General features: G+C 40.5%; 1 long non-coding RNA gene across 2 annotated transcripts; it reads left to right on the forward strand.

Moving 5' to 3' along the window:
• Window positions 1-720: 720 nt before the first annotated feature.
• On the forward strand, window positions 721-20,684 carry LOC125896674 (uncharacterized). 2 transcript variants are annotated; one of them, XR_007450309.1, is made up of 7 exons: window positions 721-868; window positions 1,071-1,161; window positions 7,637-7,827; window positions 8,227-8,586; window positions 9,347-9,421; window positions 12,403-12,482; window positions 20,078-20,684. It is a non-coding gene; the product is annotated as an uncharacterized LOC125896674 (long non-coding RNA). The 2 variants fall into 2 exon arrangements; XR_007450310.1 differs by having other exon boundaries at window positions 1,071-1,157.
• Window positions 20,685-21,655: the final 971 nt, after the last annotated feature.

A 21,655-nucleotide genomic window follows, 5' to 3' on the forward strand; every position in this document is an offset into this window, starting at 1 on the left:
AATATTCCTATTATTACTAGTCAACTAGTCATCAGTTACTTGAATGCACTGTCATCCCTCATTGGGACTTATCATAGCTGTCAATGAGCCGCCATCTGTTTGCAGCTCAGTTGATGTGAGGTAGCCTATTGTCTGCTGCTGCAAAGGATTATGGGTTGGAATAGCCAGAAAAGCATGTTGGCTTGCATACTGCAAAATCTGACTGGATGTAGTAGAACATCTACTACATCACGTATTTTTGGCATACTGCATTTGACATATTATGTATTGGGACACACTAAATTGTTTTCTGGCATACTTTATAGTATGGTAGTATGGGTATTGGAACACACAGTTTATGTTTACACCTCTTACTAAAATGCTACCATCTTTAATATTTTTTCCTCTGCTGCAGACCAAATGAACAGGACTACAGGTGTGAGAGCACCCATTGATTAAGCTGACAATATGCGCCATATTGGGGAGAATAGTTAAGACGATTCTAAAGGCCCATGATTGACGGGGGTTCTTAAAAAAATTAGAACTTTTTTTTTCTTCAAAGAAAAGTCTTGCCTTTCATCACTGACAAAAGATTTTAACACGGATGGGTTATTTTTCTTTTCTTGTTTTGGGTCATTTTGCTGAAAGTAGCTAAACATTCATAGAGCTTCGGTATTTCTTGCTCCCCCCTCTATTTTATGAAATGGTTCGGTCCTTCCCTTTAACCGGAGGAGACATCACTTGCTGGTGGTTTAAAACGTCAACTGCCGGTGGAGCTGAAGTTCATGTTACTGTCAAAAGGAAAACTCTGGGTTGCAAAAACTAAAAGAAGCACAGGAAAGAGAAAAGAAATACCGGCGGTTTGTCACCCAGTTTGTCACAAAGACAGGTGGGTAAACCGTGAGTGGTTGAAATTCACCTGTTTAGTCCATAGTCAAGTAAGCTAGGTTTGCTCCCCTAACAGTTAAGTTCATATCTTAACAGAAAATGCTGTACTTACGCTCTGCTCCTCTTTAAGCCGCCATTTAATCATTACAGCCAAACTTTTAGAAAATAATTCATATTAAAGCAGTTGTCCCTGTCCCTGCCAGGTACCAGGCCAAAATACAGATGCAGCTTCATCCTCAGCAGCTCCTATACACCTTACAAATGGACCAGCCCTGCTCCCAACTGAAGAAGTAGGTGAGCAGCCGTCTGTCAAATGTTGGTTATGAGGGTGTTTCCAGTGGTGAAAGAAGTACTCACATTGTTTTCTTAATTAAAAGTAAAAATACCACAGTTCATGAGTAAACATCTGGATTCAAAAGGTTACTTAAGTTTAGAAGTATTATCAGCAAGATGTACTTGAAGTACACATTATGCAGACTAGCTCCTTTCAAAGTAATATAACCATAGAAATATTATTTCTATGATCATAACATGAGCTCCTTAGGTTATGGTAAAATATTATATAATTCTGTGTGCATGTACGAGTATTTTAATGTTGTAATTTGTCAACGTGGAGACAATTTTAGAGACGTTGTATACTACTGGATAGATAGGCCTAAGTTGTATAATATTGCATCATATCACATAAGCAGACTATATGTCTTTTAATTAAAAGATTGGGTTGATTGGATTCTGGACAGTGGTGTAATGGTGGTGGATGAGATGGGTGTACTTATAGGTAGATGGGTAGGTTACCGAAAAGGAAGTGGGTATGCTGTCCTATATATTCCAATGGCTTTTTGGCTTTTTTGGCTGATAGGTGGGTATACTGTGAACAGCCTTGTAAAGAGGTGGGTATACCCAGCATACTTGCATATATCCTCCACTACACCACTGGTTTTGGAGGTGTGGTTACAGAATTTGCACAGGATTTGTGTGGCCTGTGGCGGTAAGGCCCAGTGTAGCCCAAAATCTCTAATGGTGCCACTGGATATACTATGGTAAACTTGAGGACTAGACTTTAGGCATGTTTAACATAACCCTTACATTAATGTTTGACATTAGTTGACTCCGCTCCTCCACACAGAAGACGGAGGTTTTTGATCCACATCTGCTGCTGCCTCTCATTTTTTGCTTTTTACTTCTTCTCTTCAAGTTCTATTGTTTTTGGACTTAAATTGGTGTGTTTCGTTTTTTTGTTTTTTAAAATTTGATTGATTTGAACAGTTGTAAACAGCACAAATCATAGGCATTTGTGCAGTGTTGTCTTTGCCTCCAGTTCCAGGTTTCGGATCATCTGTGTCCAGTTATGTCGTGATTTCACACCATCTCTGCCGCTATGTTTTCATCTGCAGCTTATCAACAAAGAATGCTCAGAAACCTGGAGAAGTTGTTTACATGCCACAGTATTCTGGTTGTTATCAGAGTAATTCACATGGCAAATCCTGGTCTCTATCAAGGATAATGTGAAAGAAGGAACAGTCATGACGACAGTGACAGCGTTCAAGGAGCCAGACAGATTAAAAAACACATTATGTGATGCCCACTGACATTACTTATCTAAATATATGCATTAGTTGTACTTATTTAATGACTTATTGGTCTCCAAACAGATCATGGCTCTGTCTAGCAGAGGCTGAGATGCAGCTGCTAGACAGAGCCATGATCTGTTTAGAGACCAATAACAAGGAAAACCAGCGCATATATTTTGCCAACAAGAAATACTGTCCCATGATTGTATGCCTCGGTGCACTTGTCTGGTGTCTCCTACAGTAGATAGATATGATGTTGAGTCATGGCCAGAAAAGTGTTCCATGCAGAATATCATAATGTCAAAGTGAAGTTGACCCTTGACCTTTAAGATATAGAACGTCATCACTTCGTCATTATATCCTATACATTTTGTGAAGTTCTATCATAATTTGTATTAAGTTATGGCCAAAAACGTGTTTTGTGAGGTCACACTGACCCTTGACCTTCAGCCACCAAATTCTAAATCTAATTTATTCTTCAGTCCAACATAATGTTTGTGCCAAATTTAAGAAATTCCCCAAAAGCATTCTTGAGATATTACATTTACAAGAATGAGACAGTTGCAAGGTTACACTGACCTTGACCTATGACTATCAAAACCTAATCAATATATCGTTGAGCCCCAGTGAATGTTTCGGAAAATTTGAAGAAATTCCCCCAAGGTGTTTGTGAGATATTACGTTCACAAGAATGACACGGATGCAAGGTCACTATGACCTTGACCTTTGATCTGTGACCACCAAAATCTAAGCAGTTCATCGCAATGTCCAAGTGATCATTTGTGTCAAATTTGAATAAAATTCCCTCAAGACATTCTTGAGATATCACATTCACAAGAATGGGACAGACGGACGAACAACCCGAAACCGGCGTTGAGGCATAAAAACATTAGTAAGCATCACATAAAGTGTTCTTTTAATCCGATGGATGAATTCTTCAGTCAAAGTTAAAACAACAAAGATATGATGGGTTATAGTGTGATTTGTTGTTCCCGTCCCGTTGACTCCAGTACAAGTGACACCAAAGTCTGGCACTTGGAACGCTGACACTTTCGTCATGACTGTTCTTTCTTTTATTCATTTTCATTCATTTTCCATAACCGCTTATCCTGTTGGGGGTCGCGGGGGGCTGGGGCCTATCCCAGCTGGCATTGGGCAGGAGGCGGGGTACTCCCTGGACAGGTCGCCAGACTATCACAAAGCTGACACATAGAGACAGACAACCATTCATGCTCATATTCACACCTATGGGCAATTTAAAATCACCAATTAACCTAATGTACATGTCTTTGGGCTGTGGGAGGGCACCAGGGTACCCAGAGAAAACACGAGACACGGGCAGGAACCAAGAACCCTCTTGTTGTGAGGCGACAATGCTAACCTCTGCACCACCTTGCCACCGTCTTTCTTTTATTTTGAACTTAAAATAACAAACCTGTCAGGTAGAGTCTGTCAGCTAATTAAAATGTATGCAAAGCAGGGATGGGGGACCACTGTATGTAGATCTCTCCACGGTTAAGACAGCACATGTACACACCACCTCAGGGTTTTCTACATGGCTCCCCACACACAGCGCTTCTGAGCCCTCCCACTGGGCCTCATGGTGACATTATGCATTACAGCCCATTTATGTCACAATACACTACAATACAAACACCCACCTGCTCCCTCTGCATCTCTGCATAAGGGCCGATGAGTCATAGCATGAACATTGAGGTGAGGTGATCATTACATCACATGTATGTACAGTCAAGGTATTAAAAATCTCTTTCGTCATGCACGTCTTGAAAGTACTGCTCTGTCAACAAGACATTTTGGAGGAAAGGTGTCTTCTCCTCCTCTCTGACAGGACAACTGCACAGAGGAAATGAGGCATCACTCTGCGAGTGACAAAGTCCTAAAATTCATCACAATAATGGGCTATGATTCATGCATTTCAGATAGGAGCACCAAATTGGCATAAGTGACAATGGAGACACCGTCCCTAGAGTGTACACTTTGTCCAGACAGACGGATATGTGTGAGAATGGACATTAATAGGCTTATTTCATTCATCAGATCCTCCATCCATGGCTCCATTTTTATGCGTTCTGCTATTATTCTCCTGTACGGACTGGGCAGGGCTGCATGTAAAGCTGACTGCCTTTAATTTCCCTTTGATAAAAACCATAGAGTTAATGACCTCAGATAATTTCAAGTGTTTATGTAAGGCTGTTTGCATGTGTCCACCCATAGATTCATGACATGACGTTGGGAGTCTAACACACTTGGCTGGATCTCGTTGGGAAGATAAACAGCTATCTGCCTGTTTGATAAAGTAGTGTCGAACACAGTGTCTTGCTCTGTGAACTTAATATATAAACTTTGACTTCTTAAATTCTTCAGGTTGTACAATAACTTTATCAAAAGAGAAGTGTTTCGTTGATGTGTTCTCCGAATTTCAACATTTCACTCTTTAGAAAAACATCCCCTTTCCTCCAGTTCTCTTTATCACTCCATCAGCACAACACCTCGGTTCTTAGTTTTTTGGCTGGCTCATGCTTCCCTCCTCAGCACCTCTCTTGTTGCAGACTTGTTTTTTGACTAGGGGTGTTTAGAGTTTAGAGTTCTGGGTCCAACTGTGGGACCAAACCCATTTGTCCAGATAGACCATTAAATTATTAGTATTCACGTCAAAGATGGGGAAACTCTAGTTCATGAATTTGGTGTAAGACAAGGAAAGAAAAAAACAGATTACGTGATGATGAACATGAAAATATGTCAGAGTGCAAAATGTGAAAATGTTAAAAATGTAATTGCAAGATAAGTTGACACTCACACAAAAGGGGCTGCAACACTTGAAAAATTGCAATTTATTCGAGCTCAGCTAGAGATTTCATTCCTTATTTTCCATTATTTGGTACCAGATTACATTGGTCTTTCTAGGAAATTTTCTTAGCAAGTAAGGTGTTACTCTGCAGGCTGTTGAATTGACTTCCACATACTTTATCGGGATTGTTAAAGGTATGCTTAACCCCTGTGTTCCGTTAAATTTGTGAAGAAGACTTTGTTTTTCTTGCTTGCCTCCACGGTGAGAGACGCATCTGAGTCCAAGGCTATTTCTTTATTTAAAAAAGTCTACTTAATTGTTCAATATGTGGGAGTGGCCTATTTGAGTCCCTTTTGTTTGAGACCATGCTGCAAGGTGAGTGTGTTTGCTGATTCTGTGAGTTTATCTTCTCTATCTCCTTCAACTTTAGCTTATGGTATGTAGCATGTGAAATAGGGTAAGGTGAATGTGCTAGGAAAGGTAGTATCGGCACCGTCTCTACCTGGAGCTCGCATAAACGGAGCCTGGGTTTGTTGAAGGTGGCAGTGCTGTTTGGCCATGTGTAAGTAAGGTAAAGGAGGTTGTTGGGTCAGTGCGGGGAGCAGTGAGGCCTGGCATAAGGGCAGTGTCTCGCCTCCTGGAGGTGTCGTGGGACCAACTAGACAAAACACTGGTGAAAGGAGCCTCCAACCTGATGACCCCAAAGACATGTTAGTTATCACTGCTCACTGGTCTGTATAGTTAAGCCTTGCCATAATAGCTTATCAAGGGGCTTAAGGGGTTTTTCACTGAGTGCTGATCCTTCCTCTAGAGCACAAATTTCTTGTATTTATTTGAACATATCATCACAATATTAATATAAGCAGGGCATGTTAATACAAAGTGGTGGCCACCATGTGTGAATACATGAATGGTCAGACCTGCGAACCACTGGCTTTGAAGTGAAGTGTAATAAACTGAAGCTTCTGTGCTTTGATTACTTGCTATGAAACGTTAGCCTCATCCATTCACAATGCCTCGTCAATCTTCTGAGGTCATTTTGGTGAAAGTAACGCAAAAGAAGTGTAATATGAAACTTGTCACTCTACACAGAGAGTAATGTTGTAAAGGAACTCATTACTTTCAAATGAAGGTAACTAGTAATCAATAACATCAATATGGTGACGGCCAGATGGTTGATGTATTGATCATATTATAACAATGAAAAAAAAGCAAATTCATGTATCTTTTGCTTGTAATACAACATTTTATTGACATTTTATGTATTTGTTTGGTTGTGATGTGATCAGATGGCAAAACTGTATCGTCCATTCCGTATTCCCAAGACTAGTATTAGTCTGCACCCATTTTCTAAATTAAAAAAATTATACTCCTATCGCTTTGTTTTAAGCCTGTGGTATTTGTAAAAGCCAAGTCTTATCCAAACCCACATCTTTGATCACAAATGGAAGAGGTAGCCTTCAGGGTTATTTACAGAAAGTCAGGTGACGAAGTAAAAAGAGCGATCAGTACCACACAGATGAAAAAATTGAGGTGGATGAATGGATAAAGCACAGGACTTCATCCCAGGAGACGGCTGATCCAGTCCTGTGGGGATCAATGTTAGTTTATTATTTGGTTGTGTTAACATTGTATTTTTACATTGCTAGGATGCTCAGAAAGGATGTCCAGCTGGCATTCAGCATAAGTTGCAGATGTCAGTACAACATTCATCTTGGAACTATTTGTCAACCATAATGAGACGTTTTGATTGGTCGTTCAAACAACGGTCATTCAAATCTCAGTGTTTACTGGGTACAGTTGTATGCATTTTGCTAAAACCTTACGATTTAAAGCATTTCATATGCATAGGCCGTCTGGGCAAGTGTGCGCGTTTTAAATCTACTTGTGCTTTTTATTTAGCACTCACGTGTTTGCCCAGGCACACTATTTGTCCATGTGTGAGACTGTTGATGCGGAAGTGTCTAAAATAGTAAGGTTTCAGTGAAAATGCATGTGTTTGGGAAGTACTGAGCATATGACTGGATAAAAGAGACTTAGAATATTTTGCACAAGTTGTGCGAGAGTTTGTAAACAGTTGTTTTGCTGTTGTTAAACACGGACCCCCATGACTTCAAGTCCTCAAGAATTTTCTGTTTCTTGGGTCCTTATTAAGAGAAAAACAGGTTGATTTCACTGTAACACGGGGTGAGTTATTGAGACAAATGATCATTTTAATGGATGAAAAAATCCTTTAATAATGAAACCCACACATCTGGCTGAAACAAACTCTCAGTGGCATTTGCAAACTGTATTCATCTGGCTCTGTTACTGTTAGGTAATAATGGCTGTAGGGCCACTGATTAGAGAGATTCAACAATCTAATGTTTTCTGTGTTGTTACATAATAGGTCCCTGCTTCATGGAGAGGTTGCCTGTCTGGTGTTTTGTCAAGTAGCCCACTGGAAGACTTCCCGATATGACTGGCAGCCTCCCACAATGCCGCAGGATATCTGTAACAGAGAGGGACCGGTCATTGTGAGAATGCCGGTATCTGCATGAACAGGGACTGCTGAGTAACTTGAGGAGGAGACCCTGAGGAGTATGACGTTGACAATGATCTCACCTGAAATATAAATCTGGTGATATTAATTGATTGTAGTTGACAGTTTTACCTTTCTCCATCTGGCGGTAAATGAGTGCTATTCCAAAAACTACAACCATCTGTTTTGAGAAGTATTACAGTTCGCATTAAGTAATAACACAACTTAAACCTGATCTGGAAAGTAAACACTCACACCAGGATAGACCCTTAGATCAGCCAGTGATTGTTTTGTTAAAGTTCTTTCATGGGGAAACTTAAATGTAATGACCCCAGTGTGAAAAGTAAAGTGCCACTTTAAATAACTCTCACTCAATCAGTATTTGTATTTAAATCTCTGTCTTGTTTCCTCATATGCTAATTTAATTCTGTTTATAATATGTCTGTATTTATTTACAGCTTATCTGAAGTTGGGCTGTGGGGGCAGCAAACAAAGACGTCCCTCTTCCCAGCAGTACTTTCCAGCTAATCTTGAGGGACCCCGAGGCATTGCCAGGCCAGATGAGATATGTAATCCCTCCAGTGTGTTCTGGGTCTGCCCCAGGGCCTCCTACCAGTGGGACATGCCCAAACACCTCCAACAGGAGGAGCCCAGGAAGCATCCTGATCAGATGTCCGAACCACCTCAACTGACCCCTTTCGACGTGAAGGAGCAGCGGCTCTAGGCTAAGCCCAGCCACCCTTCTGAGGAAACTCATTTTGACGGCTTGTATCCAGGATCTCATTTTTTTGGTCACTACCCAGAGCTCATGACCATAGGTGAGGGTTGGGATGTAGATGGACCAGTAAATTGAAAGCTTTGCCTTCTGCCTCAGCTCTCTCTTCACCGAAATGGTCCAGCACAGTGCCCGCATCACTGCAGATGCCGTACCAAACCTCCAATCCATCTCATCTCTCCATTCTACCTACACTTGTGAACAACACCCTGAGATACTTCGTAGTTCAGTGTTCAGCAAAGTTACCAAAACATTATCAACAGATGCTTCTTAAGAAGTCTTCGATGTGTAATCCTTGTTGTCATGTCGTAATGTCAACAGCTGATGTTTTCAGAAGCTTCTCTGGAAGCAAACCATGATGTAAGAAGGTGATCATCATTTGTCTGAACGTGCAATTGATACAGGTTGATCGATGACTCACTGAGAGTGAGTCACTGAGTTCAAGCTCTCTGCAGCTTTTAGTCTGTAACCTGGAGACATATGATATTTAATAAATTACAAATAAAAACAGTTAAATTAATGTAATTTACAATAATATATAAGTCATGTTGATTTTTTTTTTAAATATCTGTTGTAAATTAAAGTATATCATGCTGTTGTGATTTTATTTTAATCTCTATCAGACAGGAGCAGGATTTTTACATCAGTATGCAGAATATATCAAGTAAAATGTGTATCTATATAATCATGTATATCACAGTGACTCATTCATAAGCACACACTGAGTGAGTCATCGATCACTCCGTGTCAGTTACTCCAGTTTGTCCTCTCTCTCCCTCTCTCTTCTCTTTATTGTATTACAGAGCCGAGCGTGCCCCGTCACAGCGTGACTCAACCAGCAGAGAGAAACTGCTACAGGACACCACCACCAGGTCGAAGTATGCTGCTTTCATTTTTTATTTCAAACCCCCTCTCCCTATTATTTTTAAGTAGTATATAAACACGTATAAATGCTTAAAGGGTAACGTCAGTATTTTTATTGACCCTGTTGTCTCATGTTTTGTGTCTAACGGAGAGAACAGTTTTATTAATTAGTCCAGCATTGAGAGAGCATTTGTGCACTGTCATTTTACAGCCACTAAAAGTGCTTATTTTTGCAACTGGCAGGCTCAGATTATTATTTAAGTGTCTGACAACATTATGGAAAGGACCCCAACAGCAGTGGTTCCCAACTGGTCCAGCCACAGGGTCCAGATTTCTCCTTGTTTAATACATTCAGGGTCAAGTATCCATCCATTATTCACTCACTCTACAGCAGGAAACAGCACCTCAAAATAAAAACTCTGTGCCGGAAATTCACTGTAATTAAAAATAATTGTGTTTTTTCCAAACTTGACTTGTTTGTGAGTCACCTGCGGTCTATTTAGAGTGGACCTGCAACCCACTTTTGGACCGTGACCCTCCATTTGGGAACCACTGCCCTACAGAGGTAGACCTTTTTCTTAAATAGTAAGGATGTTTTTACACCTGTAGCTTGGTTCATTTTGAGTATATATGAAGTTCTGTCGACTGACGGGTAACTTGTTGATTGGACAGTTTTGGCGTTTGTCGTCCTGCATCATGAGTGCATCATCAGGACCCACGTGGGCAAATGAAATTCCAGTGACTGACGTTTATGCAACAGCACTTAAATGCTATTTATGTTCTTTGGTTTCACAAAGAGCTCATGGAGAAATAACTGATTGTAAGCATTATTAGTAGGCTATTATTAGACTGCAAATCAATTATGTTATGAATAATGACTAACACAGAGACAGGATGAAAAGAAGGCATCTTGTACAGTTGTGATTCAGGGCTTCATACTGTGGCATCACTGTCACACACTTTTTTAATATACTTAATGAACAAAGTACACAGGGTTGGATATAATGATGGCAGTTTTAACAGCTTTTTAATCAGGGAAAATACCCTCACTGATGTGCATATATGTTACAATGGTTACATGTATGCATTACCATGAATAGGCTATGGTAGTGGTTTCCAATTGGTGGGTTGCAGTTCAAAAGTGGAGTGAATAATGGACAGATACTTGACAGAGATGACAAACAAATGCAAGTACAGTATGACGCTGAATGTATTAAACTGTGTAGGCCTTGAACTAATGACTAAGGAGAAATTTGGACCCCATGACTGGATCAGTTGGGAATCATTGGGTCATTGGATATACGTGGCCTTTATCAGGATCAATTATGAGTTTGCGAATAGATTTCACAATCAGCAGATGGATTTATTTTTGGTTTAGCTGTTGAAATCATCCTAAAATCACATATCTGCTATCATACAATCCTGTGGTTGGTTTGTTTTCTTTCACACCACCAACAAACCGCACCAGGGTCCGTTTGGAAGCGGAGTGAGACCCACCTTTTCAAGTGGTTCTGCAATTGATATCTGATGCCAGCCCAAACTAACAGAACTAACCGCGCAAACACGCCTGAGTTCGTTTTAAGTAGATTAAACAGAGTTGTTTTATGTTTGCACACAGTGTCTGGGACCCTGAACCAAAAGGGCTGCCAAAGCAAATTGCAGCACCGTGTAACACCCTCTGGTCTACACCTGATTGGTCAGGGGTTCATACTACAGCAAGATAATGACCCAAAACACACATCCAGACTATGTCAGCACTGACCACTTTAAATCATGGAGTGGCCAGCACAGTCTCCAGACAAATCTCATTGAGCTGCATGGAATGAACTAGACACAGAGTGAAAGCAAACCAAACTACAACTGCAGTGCATTTGTGGTAAATTCTTCAACAGTGTTTGGAAGAACTTCCCAAACATCATTTGATTTCCATTTTGGAAAGAATGTCCCAAGTGTTCAGCTGTTACATCTGCAAAGGTGGCTACTCTAATGAGTCAAAAAACGATTCATGATCTTGAATCTCAACTGCCTAAATTTCAACAAAAACTGGAAAAATTTAGGGGTTCTAAAACTTTTGACCGGCAGCGTAGCAAGATGTTTTCTTCTCAAATCTCATGTTAAAAAAAAAACCTTTTAGTTAAGTGAAACTTCTGTTTGTTTGTTTTTAACACCGTCACTTTGGTATAGAGGAGAAAAAACACTTTACCTATATTTTCGCTCTGCTGCCGTGCAGAAGTGTATTTTCACAACCGGTACAAGATGTGTGGAAAAGTGGCTAAAACTGCTCTTATTAGCATAACATTGTAATAAACAGAGAGTCCCGGCCAAACATCTTTACCAGCAGATTATACAACCACAGATGTTGCGAGCCACAGCAGGAGCCAATATAAACTGTATAGAAACAGCGAGAGAGAACATTGTGACAGACGGCAAAAACATCATTTGAGCTCATTTCCTTTCTGTGCTTGAGATGTAAACTCCAAGTGCCCATGACTGTTTCTGGCCTTACACAACATCTGCTCATTCACATTCTCTCACGTGCAGTAATAAAAATGCATTTTAGGGTTGAAAATAGAAGCTGACAGAGAAGCTTTGGTCACCGTTGTTTTATTCAGGCGTGGCTCTGTGAATCCAGGCCAGACATTTGTGAGTTGTGATCTGGCTCGCAGGTGATGAGTTCATACAGTATTCTATGAAATGAGTGATGCCTATTGAATAAATGACATATTTGTATATACCCTGGAGCTGGGCAGTAACTCAGTAACATAATTTATCATCACTTAAAATAATCATTTCATCACACATCACAAATTGAGATATTAATGACATCTGTGACAACCCGCTTGCACTGTGTGATCTTAAATACTAAAATCATCTGGTTTAAAAGTGCTGTACTGATTCAACTTTGCAAGAACACTGCAGGATTCATGACTGACATTTAAAAAAAAGCAGAACCAGAATAGTCGTTTTTATTCCACTCTTTGTTCTTATTTGTCAGTTCAGTCAGAGTTCTGCGTGTGTAAGCGGCTGATGTTGCTTGCCTCGGAGGAGAGATGAAGAGTGAGCCACAGAGGTCTGGTAAGTTTGCTCTCCAACTCCACACCCAAATTTTTGAACTCGTAGTTTGCACCTGACGTGCAATCGAGTGATGCCACCTGAGGCAATTTGTCAGATTTCTCACAGCTTCCTCTGGAGCCACAAAAAGCTTCATGCGGCTTTTTTATACATATGCCGTAATCCTTCCAGAGAACTGTAAAATGATAAGCAATGGGTCAATACGAAAGCTACAATCTGATGCTGTGCAGCTAGACATTGTTGAAACCTATAGAAGCAGCCTGGTCTCTATCGCATAAAATCAAAATATGCTGCTTGGGCAGTGCAGCCTTTCCACCAACTCCAATGTAAACCCATGTGCGTTAATGATAGAGGCTCAAAGCAGTGTAAGTAGTTAAAAGAGCATGATGTCAACATTGGGTGGGCTGGTGAATGGGTCCATCAAACAGCAGACTTTGACCCGGGAGAGTGATGTTCGAGACCAACAACCAACAACACTCAAAGATAGGTGTTTTTTGGCAACATCTACGATCTTTTCCTAACTATAACCAAGAAGTTTTGTGGCTAAAAACTTAACTTCCGATCCTGTCTACGTCAAATACGACTATAAGGCAGCCCCGGGCAACATTTCAGTAATGCCAGGTCTTCTACCCAAGAGGCAAAATATAACGAGTAGTATGACATCACAATGACAACCTACAGAAGGAGAAACAAGACAACTTTTCTTTTTGTTGTTGTTGGTACCACTGTTGCAAAGACAACCAGATCACTATCTGTTTACTCAGAGCCTAGCAATTAATCACACTGATGTCTAAGTTTCATTTGTAAATATCAGCACACTCACCTTTCAGCATTTCGGCACAGTAATAAACAAGGGTATTGTAGGTGAATGGTGGAAAAAATGGGAGGGTAAAAGACACTGCCGTCTTCATATCAACCACAACAAAAGAAGCTGAAACTAAACCTCACGTTTTCGGCTTGTTAACACGGCAGCTCCGATGAGTTACTAAATTAAATTACTAACAGAATGAAGCGAACAAACTTGTAATACAACAGACAAGCAAGATTATTACACAACGATGTGGGCTTTACTAAATATTGGGGGTAGCAACAGGGTTGCGCAACGGTTGACACAATAAATCAAACCTTTTAAAGATGGTACCCAGTGGCAGACAGAATTGCATGGTGAAAGCTAGGCTTATAGGGAACCAATCTAAATGCTAATGGTGTCAATAGTCATTGTGCAATCAACAGTTATTTCATAGTGGTAATTTAAAGCAAAAAAACCTGTCTATTTCCGCTTTACTTTCTAGTTGAGTTCCTGAAGTTACCAAAGACAGCATCCTGTAGGCCCTTTTACAGGCATTGCACAACAGACTGGACGACCTTCATGCTGCATCAGTTTCCAACAACATATCATGAACTGTAAAACTCTTAAATTGACTGAAACTAGGCCAAATCCTGGACAGCACCGTGACTATTTTCTATATGCTGACCTAACAGAGCAGAGGACTTTGGCAAGAGAAGGGGAGGAGGTGTGTCTTTTATGGAGACTGGTGTGTGAATGTGAGGAGCTTTCGAGTTCCACAGCAGGAGGAATAAACACCCTAGATCACAATGTGTTGCGTAGAGGCAGCTGCAGAGCGTGCTCACTGCCTGTGTTCAGGAGAAGCAACCATGCAGCTGTCTTGTTGAGGTCAAGATGTGTAAACAAAGATAAAGATAAAGCCAATCAGAATCTGAAGCATGATCCAGGACACCACCCTCAATATCACAGATGACACTAATGAACTCAGAGTCTGTGGTGGATTTAATTAGTAAAACAACAGAAGAAACTGCACCCTAATCTCCAATTAAATCATTCATAACCAGAAACCAAGGATTATCAGAACCATCCCTGCCATAAAACACACTCCAACCAGTCTGCAAACATGGAAAAAGCAGTAACCTAGAAAGTAAGAGGGGCAAAAAAGGACCAAATTACAATGCACAAATTGTAGGAGCTGACAGGGTTGCGTCTCCTGTATGGACCAGTATGATTTCATGTGACAAATAAATGATTGAGTGATACCAAATCAGGCTTAATTTGGGGTAAATAGGTATAAAAATGATGCAAAAGACATCCATTTGAGAGTATTGCATACCTAAACTAGAATTACCGCCTTCTGTTTGTATCCCTCTGCCGACCAGTTGAGTTACAGATTACATCCATGTCTGTCCAGACTCATATGTAGCCATGACAGTAGACAGTGCTTCACCCCATCGTGATGTCGCCTATTCCAGAGGGTGGTAAAGATGTAGTACATGGGTCGAGACACTGGTGGTGTTGGGCTGAGATGAAGAGGGAGCTGAGGATCTGGATGTGAAGAGGAGTAGACTTTTGATGAGCTTACACTGGGCTTGGCATAAGGTGACTGGAGGTGAATGGGGTGGAGGAGGGCGGTTCTGCCTAAAATGATTTACAGATTTGAAGTTTGGCAGCAGCGACATGAATGGATGAAGGAGGTTGTGACAAAGTTTGATTGGCTAACCGGGAGAGGGAACACCTATAGTCAGCTGATTGGTGGAAGTGGGATAGAGAGACATGTTGAGTAACGGCCAGCAAAGTGTTTTTGCAGAACATTATAGTGTCACAGTGAAGCTGACCTTTGACCTTTTGGATATTAACTATCATCACTTCATAATTTTATTATTACAATTAGACATTTGTGTCGTCAGAATTACATGAGTTCTTGAGTTATGGCAATAAACATGTTCTGTGAGGTCACACTGACCTTCGACCACTAATTTCTGATTAGTTCATTGTTGAGTCCAAGTGGATGTTTGTGCCAAATTTGTGGAAATCTTTTCCGCCACAGCTGTTGTCAGCACAGAGGCATAAAAACATAGACAGTCCGGTTGAAATATCTCACACAACGTTATGAATAAAAAAACTAAACTGCACAGTATAAGGGGAACACTAGTTAAAGGTTAACGTTGTACCACGTTACTGTTCTATTATCATTAACAATATGGCAGACGAAACACTCCTAACATAAAGAACATTTATAACTCTACATGCCTCAGTTCCTCATCTGTAAAGCTTTAACTTCACAACACCTGTGGGAACGTCAGCTGCAGCTCACATGCCATAAAGTATTGACATGATTCATCCTTGATAAGCATGTCAGTTTCTGGGCAAGACTCTCCAAGAATCTTACAGCGCTGTTATAACATTCCTGCTGCAATAACCAGCCCCAGTCTACAACACTCATCAGCAACTTCATCAGATAAGATTTACTGATAGGTTTCACTTGACCTTCCACTTATCAGTTGACCTTTAAAGGTCCAGTGTTTAGGATTTAGGGCCATCCATTGGCAAAAAAAAGAATATAACATATATATATAACTAGAGCACTTGGAGAGCGCAGACCTCCGCCAAGCAGCTCGGATTTCCCGCCATTTTATTATTTTATCCACTTCGCTTCAACTGATCACCACCAAAATATTATCATCTGTTCCTTGTCCCATTATCAACCTTTCCTGAAAATTTCATCAAAATCCGTTTAGAACTTTTCGAGTTATTTTGCAGACAATCAGACAAACAGACCAACGCCAGCGAAAACATAACCTCCTTGGCGGAGGTAATAACTATGTTTTCTTCAGTTTATAATCACCTGAAAATAAGACTCATTGTGTTTTCATTACCTCAGTATGAGCTGTTTAAATCAACATAAAGAGCGGGTCCTCTTTGACGGAGTTTGCCATGTTGTTTCTACAGTAGCCCAGAACAGACAAATCACACACTGGCTCTAGACAGGTCCATTTGCATTTCCACATTTTGGCGTCACCCATTGTAGTTCTCCTAAACGCTTGGCACACAGACGAAGTTTCAGTTCTTCAACCTTGCCGCGAGATGCTAAGTCCTACACACTAGACTTTAAAGGTCAAGGTCACAGTGACCTCACCTCTGTCCAATTCTCTTGAATATCTCAGGCACGTCTTGAGGGAATTTTAATCACTTGGGCACAAACATCCACTTGGACTCAAGGATGAACTGATTTCGGTCGTCAAAGGTCACTGTGATCTCATAAAACACGTTTTTCATACGCTGATTATAACAAAATTTTACACAATTGTCTAATAGGATGAAGTGATGACATTTTGTATTTAAAAGGTCAAAGATCAGCTTCACTTTGATGTCATAATGTTCTGCAAAAAAAACACTTTTCTGGCCACGTCATTTCTCAGGTAGACATTTGGACAGACACTGAATTGGTGACACTCATCTCGGGTATCCTTCTTGAAACTGTGTTGATTGTATAAATCTTCTGTGCTGCCGGGTTGAAGCATCCACATTTAAGAATTTGTAGCTTCTTTGCAGCAAAATCCATATTTGAAGCACTGTCTGCTGTAATGTTTACATATGAGTCTGGACAGACATGAATGTAAATTTACTTGACCAAGTGGCGGAGACATACAACCATAAGGGGGTGAGTCTAGTTCTCAATCAAAGCGTTCTCACCCACAGGACTGCAGCTGACTAAATTTAGTGCAATGTACTGTTCTTCATGTCAAACCTCTGATACATGAACTGGCAGACTTGACTTCAACTTTCACACCAATCAGACCAGAAGATGGATAGTGATAGATAGAACAGTCCACTTCAATCTTTCATGTTACAAGGAAAGATTAAATTCTTAAACTTGTCTGGGTGCATGAATCAAGAACCTGGAGAAGTTGAGCTGGTTGCAGCAATTCAGATCTACCTAATAAAGAGGTAACCCAGGCAATGCAAGAGAGGTCAGTGCAACTATAAAAAACAGTTTACTCCAAATTCAAAAATAACTGTTTTCCTCTTATCTGTAGTGCTATTTATCAGTCAGATTGTTTTGATGTGAGTTGCCAAGTGTTGAAAATATCGGCCGTAGAGATGTCTGCCTTCTCTTGAATATAATGAAACCAGATGACGGTCAGCTTGTGGTGCTCAAGGCGCCAAATAAGTACATGTGAAGAACTCAACAACAATGTCTCTTTCCAGAAATCATGACCCACCTACTCAGGATAATCCACTGACCTTGTTGTGAGCAGTTTCATGTAGCAACTATTTTCTTTCTACCAAGCTACACCCACCAACTGTAGAACCACACTGGTCAGTCACAATTAACTCCGGGGAAGGGACGAGAATTTCAAGAGTTTCACTGAGCTAGCTAATGTCACCGTTCAGCTGAGTTGGTCACTATTAATGTTAACATCTCGCAGTGTCACGAACACAAGCCTCTCAACCATGAGTCGAGCACGCTACCTTCTGCACACTGCTACCGTTGGCGAGTAGTTCAATACAACAAAAATGACCCCTACATGAAACTGCTCACAACAACACAACAAGGTTTGTGGATTATCTTGAGCAACCGGGTCATGATTTTTGAAAAGAGACATTGCTGCCAAATTTTTCACCCAAGCCGAGTGCCATCTAGTTCCATTATAATCAAAAGAAGGCGGATATCTCTACGTCCGATATCTCCAACACTCTGCAACTGACACCAAAACAATCTATAGATAACAAACAGCACCACAGGTATAAGAAGACAAACGTGTCTATATTTAACCGTCCCTTTAATGTCTTTGGAGGTGAACCGTTTTTCTGCGTGTCATAGAGGAGCCTCCTACACAAGAGATGGAGTCTTGACACGTCTCCACACACACCTGCTCACTGCCCCCTCCCCACACACACACACACACACACACACACACACACACTTTTCTCACCATTTCTCTTCCTCCCCGTTCTCTCAGATAACTTCCCATGATGACAGCAATCCAATCACTCGTGTCGACACTTAATGCATCATGACAGATAAATGTAGGAAAAGCATACCAACATATAGCAGATGCATCTGGGAAAAGTAATGAGGTTGAGGTGAGACATCCTGTCAGCTCTCGGCAGAGATAAAAAAAAAAAAGGAGGAAAAAATGAAGTGTGAGTTGAGGAAAAAGTCTTGACAGCTGGACCTGTCTCATGTCATTTAGTCCATACTGCCCTCTAGTGGTGACACAGCATCTCCAGGCCTTATGACCTCTATATTTTACCCACAGACCCAAAAAATCAGGGTGTCTGAACATGACTTTTTCATACATACTGTGTACCAGTTTCAGTGCATATTTCCTTTGCAGCTTTTGTCTTTCTACCCTTTAACTATTATATTTTTATGGTGTAACCTTTCTTCTTCTGTGGTGTTCTCCAGCTTTTCTTGTTTGTGGGTAATAAGCGGGCTACAATTTCTCTTGTTTTATCTTATTTAATTCACACCAAAATACGGCAAGACAGCGTACACCCAGCTTCCCTCTTAACTGCAGCACATCACCCTGAGTGTGTTACACCAACACCTGTAGGATGACCCAAGCATCCAAACAACCCCAAAAATACAATGTGTACAGGAACTAATGCTACAGTGCATTTTGCTTTACTTTAATGTTTTTTTTTTAACTAAAAATATCCTCAAAATAAATAGCTTTCAAACTAGTGAAGGCCTTTTGGTCCCAGTACATTTCTGCAGACACATATACGTCTCATACAGCCCAAAATCACTGGATCAGATATCAGAAAAAAGGAAAAGTATAATCTGATACAGCCCATTAGCCTAAACTATATATAAATGCTTAACTTTGTCCGATATGCTGTAAAGAGACATGTGACATGATGAGTAGTACTGGAGAGCAGGATGTGTCTCGTGAACAGTAGTTATTTTAGAGCTTGAACTGTCAACCCTTAGATGTTTTGTCAATGCAGCAAAATTTAGATGAGGTGTAATAATACAGCCAAGTCTCATAGAAGTACGTGACATTGATTTAGCAACACATTACATGTTGGTGGTGGGCACGAAATTATATGCTGGCAACACAAATAATGCAAATGCAAAGTAAGTGAGGATCTTTTGTCACGGTGGACACACAAATTAAGTATAAAGAGTTGGAAAGTCAACGTAGGGCAGGCGGAAGGGGTGGTGGAAGGGTCAAAGCACTGATGGTGTCCCGTGTGAAACCAAAGGTCAACGCAGTTATGGTACATGATGTAACAAACTTGAAGTGAAGTATATACTTTATGTCACTTACATCCTGTATGTAGTTATTTTAGCTGAAACCACAATTTTTTCTTAAACTTAAGCAAGCATTACGATTTGTTCCCCAAACTGAATCAAACTGTGACTATTTCACAAGGGGTCTGTGGTCTGGGATGAGCTATCATCTTAAGTTCCTTGTTTATGCTCTTGGAAAAGCCACCAGACTCCATTGACAAAAACAGTAATTTTAGCTCACTGAACACAGGAGCTGCTGGTCTATTGCTGCTTTGATCACTAAGTTAGTTTGTGTTATGGTGTGACTTTGATGAATCTGAATTAACCCCTTTTAAAACCAAAGTCACACAATACCACAAACAAAATAACTGATCAAAGCAGCAGTAGACCAGCACTTCCTGTGTTCAGTAATGTTAAATCACTGTTTTTCTCAATGGAGTCTGGCTTTGAGGAGAGCAGCATAATGGCTTCATTTTCCAGTTGGAAATGGCTGTCTGGCCTAAAGGTAAAGCAGTGAGAATACTGTCAATATAGCATAAACTTACACTGACATTTTTTTTTCAGGTGGTTAAAATATGTTTTGTTGCTGAACCCGTCCACAGCAGCGGGTTGCTTAGCTTCCATGTCGGACTCCAGCCTGCTTCTCCCAACTGGGGGCGTGCCACATAAAACCCCCAACTCAAAAAATCTGAACTACCTCTTTGACCACATTAATGATGTGGAAACTGCAAACATTCATAATAGACTTTGCATTAGCATTGTTGTTTTTTATCTGGCAAATAATTTAAGTGCGTTGTGCCCAACCCACGTAATAGGTTGTGTTCATTTCCCGAATTTCTGTGAGACTGTGTTCAATTGTAGGCAACAATACCTTGAGATACCATGTCTACCATACTGGAGATGCTATTTTTTATGTTATAGTTCTTTAAGTTATGGTCCACATTGTAGCTTGATTTGTGCAAATATAAGCTACACTGAGTGTTGAGTTATATCCAGTACTTTACACTGAAATTATATTTTCTTTTTACTCTAAATACTTTAACTTTTGCACAAAGTTGGCCTTTAAATTTCACTGTGAGTGTTTGAATGGTGCTACTAAAAGTTTTGTGTGAGAAAGTTAATAAATAAATAAAACACGCAGCAGTATTGCATAACTGAGACAGGAAGTCATGAGTGGCATATTTGTTTCATAGTTTGAGCGTGATGTTTTTTTGATGGCTGGGTTAATAAAGTGCATCAATACAAATGTATTATTAACAGCTGAGTTTTTTAAGGGGGGGGGGGCAGATCAGATTGGTCCTCATATCAGCAAATACTCTAGGTTGTGGTATTGATATCTGTATCAGACATGAAAGTGGGGTTGAACCTTCCCTGATATATCCTGGACTAGTAGATCCAAAACATTTGGCAGATTTAATTCACAAATAATCAACGCAAATTTGATAACATAATTATCTGTAATAATAATGACTAATTCATAATTTAATGGGCTAAGAGGTCAGCAGCTTTATACAACTTTAAGCCTACACACTTGCCTCCCTGGTGACAATTAGTGGTGCCACTGTGTCGACACATGCAGTGAAATATGCTCTCCTAAAGACATGAGCCTTTTCATCAAGGACACGTCTCCATAGAAATAGCACTGGTGTAAATAATCAAGTTAAAGACGGCTGAATTCCTTTAATCTACCTCACTGTCAGGGGTTTTGTGGTGTGTGTGTGCTGGCTCAACATCACACTGTCATGATTTGCTGGGAGACATGAATAGAGCAGAGCCATCAATGATGTTATTAGTAACACCTGTGCTTTTCCTAGTAAGTCAAAATGTCTGCTATTAAAGAGGTCCACTGTTTCACACAGAGTCAGTATCTGTGTATCATAAAACAGCCACCCCCTTCATGAGGAGGACTGTGCCTCCTCGCTGGACCTACTGACAGGTCATAAGACCTTACCTCACCCCTCCAGCCCCCCCACACCGTGTGAGAGCTGTCAGACAAGTTAAACCGATTCTGGGATCCAAAGCCAGTTAAGATAGCATAGCGCTAATTTATTGTGACACAAGTCCAGCCCACAGTCTCCTGCTGAGGGTTTGTTGAATAAAGTAAATGCCTCGTGGCTTTCCTGTAAGATGCAGGAAATAACA

This window comes from Epinephelus fuscoguttatus, linkage group LG11 (genome assembly GCF_011397635.1).
Source record: "Epinephelus fuscoguttatus linkage group LG11, E.fuscoguttatus.final_Chr_v1".
NCBI lineage: Eukaryota > Metazoa > Chordata > Actinopteri > Perciformes > Serranidae > Epinephelus > Epinephelus fuscoguttatus.